Source organism: Opisthocomus hoazin, chromosome 3, assembly GCF_030867145.1.
Source record: "Opisthocomus hoazin isolate bOpiHoa1 chromosome 3, bOpiHoa1.hap1, whole genome shotgun sequence".
Classification (NCBI taxonomy): domain Eukaryota; kingdom Metazoa; phylum Chordata; class Aves; order Opisthocomiformes; family Opisthocomidae; genus Opisthocomus; species Opisthocomus hoazin.
In genome coordinates this window covers 57,726,196-57,732,195 of record NC_134416.1, presented here as the reverse complement: position 1 = coordinate 57,732,195, position 6,000 = coordinate 57,726,196, and the positions used below count along the sequence as shown (strand labels likewise).

General features: G+C 49.9%; 1 protein-coding gene across 7 annotated transcripts in view; it reads left to right on the top strand.

Moving 5' to 3' along the window:
• The first annotated feature begins 550 nt into the window (after positions 1-550).
• The window catches only part of DLGAP1 (DLG associated protein 1), a 451,293-nt gene continuing 445,843 nt past the window's right edge, over positions 551-6,000 (top strand). For 6 of the 7 annotated variants that reach the window (XM_075416406.1, XM_075416413.1, XM_075416410.1 and 3 more), the window contains exon 1: positions 551-841. The gene's annotated coding sequence lies outside the window, so the exon portion shown is untranslated. Of the gene's footprint in view, positions 842-1,490; positions 1,572-6,000 lie in introns of those variants that run through there. The other variant, XM_075416412.1, reaches the window with a different exon arrangement.

Sequence of the window (6,000 nt, the reverse complement as noted above, 5' to 3'; positions counted from 1 at the left end):
GTATATACACACGCATCTCTACACCTGCCCGCTTACACCCGCGCTTGGCCCGGGTGCGCACCCCGCGCTGGGCTCTGCCAGCCCCGCACCCACAGCCCCGCCGCCGGCCGTTCCCACGGGCTTGGGGGGGTGTAGGGGAGGTAGAGGGAGCCCGGCCCGCCTCCGCCTCGGGAAGCGCCGCAGCCCCGTCCCCCGCGGGGCACCTCCGCGGCCGGGGCCGCTCTCCGGGCGGCATTTTTGGGGCAGAAACGTGGGGGTTTGGGGAGGGGGGGGGAGTTTCCAGCTGCTGCCCGGGGTGTAGCGGGGACGGCGGCCCCGAGGGGTCTTCCAGAAGGCGCATCCTTGGGAACGGGAGGGGAGGGGAGACGAGGGGGGACGTGCGGGGCCGGCGCGGAGGGGCAACGCGGCAGCTTGCGGTGCCCGGCCGCCGTAGTAGTGAGCTGCTCCGCCGGTGGTTGGGCTGGGGAGCGCAGGGCTCCTCCTCCTCCTCCTCTTCCCCCCCCACCCCCAGCAGCGCACAGCCGGGCGTGTGACTGACTCGTCTCCCCCCGTCTCTTTTTTTCTTTTTTTTTCTTTTTTTTTTTTTTTTTTTTTTCCATGGGTACACACACCGAGATCCGCACATGACAGCGCTGCTGTGCGAGAGCCGGAGTATCGCCAGGAGGGCTGCGCTTCCACTCCGGCCACGCACAGCAACACACACGCATGCTGCTGCTGCTCCTGGAAGTCTTTCTGCGCGGGGATTAGCAGCCGCCTCTCGCTCTCTGTATTTCCCTGTCCCTCCTTTCCTCGCTCCTTCTCTCCCTCAGACGCTTGACTGACGGACGCCGGGCATCGGAAGGTAAATGCGCGTCTGCTGTTTGCTGACGGTACCGGCGGGTGATGGTGTTTTGGCAGCGCGCTGCGCCGCCCGCCCTCCGCTTGGCTGGCAGGCAGGCAGGCAGGCAGGCAGCCGGCCCTCCCGCCGCGCCGCCGGCTGCCGCCGCTACCGCTCCCCGGGACTCCCGTCTTGGGGGGGGAACCGGGTTTTGCCGCGGGAGGTTTGGCTTTCTCAGCCGCCCCCCCTCCCCCCCCCCGCCGAGGGGTTCCCGCTGTTGTGCTCCTGGCAATTGCCACCGCGGGCTGCGAGCGTGTGGGAGCGCCCAGAGAAGGTTTCACGGGATGAAGGTTGCTATTAATTGCTGCGTGCGCCGGAGAGAGAGCTTTCCGCTTCGGCAGGGAGCCTGGGCATTATTAATCGGGGCTGGAGAGTGGCAACGGGAGGACTATTTCACACACACACACACCCCTTCTGCTGCATCATTCAAATAAGTAATTTCTAGCTGGACTTGCGTTGCGAGGCTTCTATTCCCCCCCCTTCTCCGGGTGTTCTGGCAGCAGCCGAGGATTGCGATCCTGCTTCCTCGGCCTGGGGGGACGGCCCCGTCCCCGGGGAGCGATAGAGCCAGGAGAGGGCGGCCGCCGCCCCCCGGACCCGAGTCCCCCCGCCCCGCGGGGTCCACAACTACTTACGGCCTCTTGCTCGGGACGAGCTTGTCCCGTCTTCCTCCTCGGCCGGACAGGAGAAACAGGTGAATTTTTACCCCCCCCCCGCGAAGCCCGTGTGGTGCGGGGGATCCCGTGAAACCGCGAGCAGGTTCCGCACCGAGCGGACCGCGTCCCGCGGGGCTCTCCGGGACCCCGATCCAGGCTTTTCCCTCCCCGGGAGTTCCCCGGGCCCGGCGGGGCACAGCTGCGGGCGCGTAGAAGCAGAGAGCTCTGGTGACCCCCCCCGGGGAACACCCTTGAACCCGCCCGGGGCGGGTTCAGGGGGGTCCCCCGGGTGTTGGCGGGTGCTGGGAGCGGGGTGGGCTGTGCCGCCGACCCCTCCGCGGGGGAAGGGAAAGAAGCGTTTAACCAACTCCGTTACGTAATTACGGCTTCCCCCCCCGCTTCTTCTTGTCACTACTAAACCCGGCTGAGGATGCCGAGGAGGAAACTGTTACACCGTGCTTCCTTCTAAAGGAGGTCGATGGTTTTATGGGGTCTTGGAGGAAATTTGTGGAGTAATTAGTCTTTTGACAGGGACTACTCCGGTTTCACACATGGTTGGTTTCGGCTAATCCCATTTCATTCATGTTGTTTTCTGCACCTGTCAGAGATACGTAAATACACAGTTAAAGAGAGGAAGCCAGAAAAAGGAAAAACAGTAACAGAAGCAACAGCGGTGAGAAACGTAATGGACAGTATATGAAGTTAGTTATTAAAAAAAAAAAAGTAGATGTTTGACCTTTATAGCCTACTTACAAACAAAAGGTAGGTGTGCTTGTGTAGGCATGGTGCGTGTTCAGTTGGGTTGTATTTCAATGTTAATACACCTTTAAAAAAGGCAACACTAGTTTCTACTGGTGTGTGGGTCCAGTGCATACACTTCAGGTATTTCTACTCATTTCAAAGATGTTGCAGGCTTGATCAGCGTTCACTGATCCAAAGGATCCAGAAGTCCAAAGGGTATATATTTAAAGATAAATTTACTGCTGATATAATGATTACAGGAAAATCCAGATTTCTTTGCTGGCAACATCACAGTTCCTTGCTGTCTTCTGTATAGCTTACTTGTCTGTCTGATATTGTGTATTTCAGAACCGTTAAAATTAGGTAGTGTAAATTAATGAAAGCATATGGGATTAAAAGATACTGTTTATTAGAGAGGTAATCAAGTAGTTGCAAAATAAAGGTACAGTAGTGTTCCATTGTGTATATATATATCTTCCTGATTTAAAGTTTGCTTCCCCCCCCTCCATCAGAACTGTATATGTTAAATACACTTGTTTAATTCAAGGCTCATTCTGGTCTGTCTCTGGTGGGATTGAGGCTTGCAAGCATGACAATGTAATCTGTTTGTGTTAGACTTTGCAGTGTTGTCCCTCCTGTAAAGGTGGTGCACCTCAGCGCAGCCCTGGCTATTGGTGTTGCCACCTGGAAATACAAAAAGAACTGCATGAATAATTAATGAAATAGTATAATACATAAAGGCAGTCTTCTACCAAGGAAAAGGAGTAAATAACCTCCACGCATTTTTTTTTTTGTTGTAATTTTCACTCTGGTCTCCTATGATCCAATCACTCAAGTTTTCACCCAGATTGTAGTAGATAGGTGCAATACCCTCAGGCTGGCATTGCCGTTTTAAGAAGATAGAGCTCAAGGCATTTTAACATGAGATAGTTTATTCAGCCTTTAATTTCTGTAACCAAACTTAAATTTTACAGCCTCTCTTGTATCAGCTCTCAAGATTTAAGAAGGCTATTTTCATCAGGGGTGCGTAATTAATGCTTGTTCTCCTCTTATGCCAAATTTTGCACTTGTGCACGAAGCTCGTCCAAAGCAATCTGAAAAGGGGATCTCCATGGTAACGAGAGAGAGAGAGGATTTTCTCCCTCAGCATAGGTCAAGACTAGACGCCTACCCATTCCTTAACTTGGAGCAGCATTTATTGGCACCTTCCTCTTTGTGGTTATTCTGTCTGATGGTTATTTTGCTGTTGTCTCATGCTTCCAGAGAGCTGCTCTGGAGAACAACGCTACACTGGATGAGCACAGCCTCTGTGTCTCTCCCCACTCTCATCCTCCCTTCTGCTTACCTTGTATTTCAGGGTTTCTACACCCTATATGGGATTTCAGGAAGTAACTTTTCCCCATCAGGTTTTTTATTGAAGGACCTGTCTTGGCTTTAACTGGGTGTAAGACCTGACAGAACCTTACTCCTTAGTCCATTTCACACAGAAGGGTGGTCATCTCCTTTCCCTCTTTCTCTTTTATTTGACTGTACCCTTTTTGGACAGAGTTTCCCCATGGTGTCCCAGAGTTTTCATAGCAATAAAAGCAGTCTACCTCTTCTTATCAGGGAGCAAGGCTTAATTTTATTTTTTGAGTCGATGTGCGATACCAGGATTACTGTTTGGAGATGTTAATGATAAAAGGAGTTTAATGGAATGATAGAATCATAGAATCACTAAGGTTGGAAAAGACCGCTAAGATCATGAAGTCCAACCGTCAACCCATCACCACCACGCCTACTTCTTTTGCTCTGACTGTCATCACAGATCGGTGATACAGAGCACTGCTTTCTGGGGTGATTGTGGGTTTTTTTCCCCCCTCTCTTCTTTCATTGAAGGACTGTCTGCCAAGATGGTGTCTCTGTCCAGGCTAAAATGAACACATTTTATTCGCGATGATCCTGTAGTCAGATACTTAAAACTTGCACTGAGGAATATAATGTGTTTTCTAGTCCCCTGTTCCTTTCCATATTCAGTGTTTTTGTAGCTAAGATCTCTTGAGAGGATACCAAATGACTTTTAAATGGCTCCCTTAGGCTGCTGGTGCACCAGGTCTCTCTGGGCATATTTCCAGTTCTTTTGCCTTTCCCTGTGACATAGCTTGGGATTATTTGAAAACATCTGCTAGAGCAACCATCTTAATATAAGACAGCAGTCATCATTTGTCACTGAGCAATATGTCATTTGTGACTCTGTAATTGGAAGACAGATGCTAATGCTGACTTTGGCCTTCTTAACTTGTCTTGTTGGCAGATTGTCTACAGAAACACTTTGTAGTGCTTTGAAATCATGCAGTGTATTTCTACCTTTCTGTATCTCTATGCTTCTGAAAGAATTGTCTGTGTCATTTGAAAATCTGCTCAAGAAATCGTAATGATAGCAGCTAGTACATTTGTACTCTGGCTTGCCAAGTAATCTTGACTTTTTGCATATCTTCAGTGTCTTCTGCTAGATGAGAACCACTTTTGAAGAGCTACCTATGAAGCTTTTCCTCTGACCTTTGTGTAGGAGAATTTCCTGATCTCTTTCTGCCTGACGTCCTGTCCCTGTATTGGTAGCATTTCAGTGAATGTCCCTCATCCCAGTTGTTTCCTTCCCTTTGACAATGAAGAGGTTCTTCATCTTGAGACTTCTCGTACTAAAGAAACTAGAGGTTTGAGAAATTGGCTTCTAATTGTGCGAAGGAATGTACACTTCTAGATAGCTAGATCCAAGTTTTGAACCTCAGTTGCTGTGGTTCAGATGACAAAAGTGTGTGGCATCAACTCATGACCAAAGATCTCGGTAATTACCAGTAATGTCTTGCATCTAGAAGGTGCTCCTTTTAAGCTTTGTGGGTTGATTTTGAATGTAGGTTGCGGTAGCTTGAGTTGACTTGCAACATCTTACAGGTTTCAGCTTCCTAATACCCTGACGGGCTGATGTGGTGCCTGTGCTGGATCCAGTCAAGGATTCCTTTTTGTCTTTCTTTAGAGGAAGGAGGAGAAAAGGGAATCGGGATCCCAAAAATTTTTTTCTAAGACTTGTGCTTGAAAGTTAATTTCCTGTTCTGGGCATAAATCCTCACTGAAGATAATTCAAGGGACATGCTGATAGGATGGTAACTGAGTTGCTTTTTCAAATGAAAGGGAGTAGTTTTTTCCAGCCAGTTTCCCCAGGCGTGACTTCTGTTGCTAGTTCTGTGCTAGTATACACTTTCTTCCCATGTGTCTGTTCAGTTTCGCAGATGGAACAGGATAATGTATCTGTCTGATTGGCAGTCAGTAAGGGACAATGATTAGCAGTCTCGCTTAGCTTCGTCATGGTAACTTCAGTTTCAGCAGAGTGCATCCAACACAGAAAGTCAACTTTGAGAGTTAGTCTCCCACTGCTGTCCTGTGTTCTTCTTTTGTCCTGTCATCAGAAAAAGAGGAAAAAAAAGAAAAGAGAAATGGAGATGACATCCAGGTTTCTGGGTTTTGGTAGCGGTCTCAACAGTATCTATTCACGCAGAACCGGACAACAGGGGGTGTGCAGTTGCCTTTGTCCAACAAAAGTGGCGCGGCGTCACACAGATGTCCAAAGTACAGAAGAATCTCCATCTTCTTTCCATCCTGCGGCCGAAAGAATTTCAGACTTCTTGCAGTGTACCATTCACACAGGGTGAGCCTGGCTTAGTGGGCTGCAGGAGAACGCGGCTTCTGGTT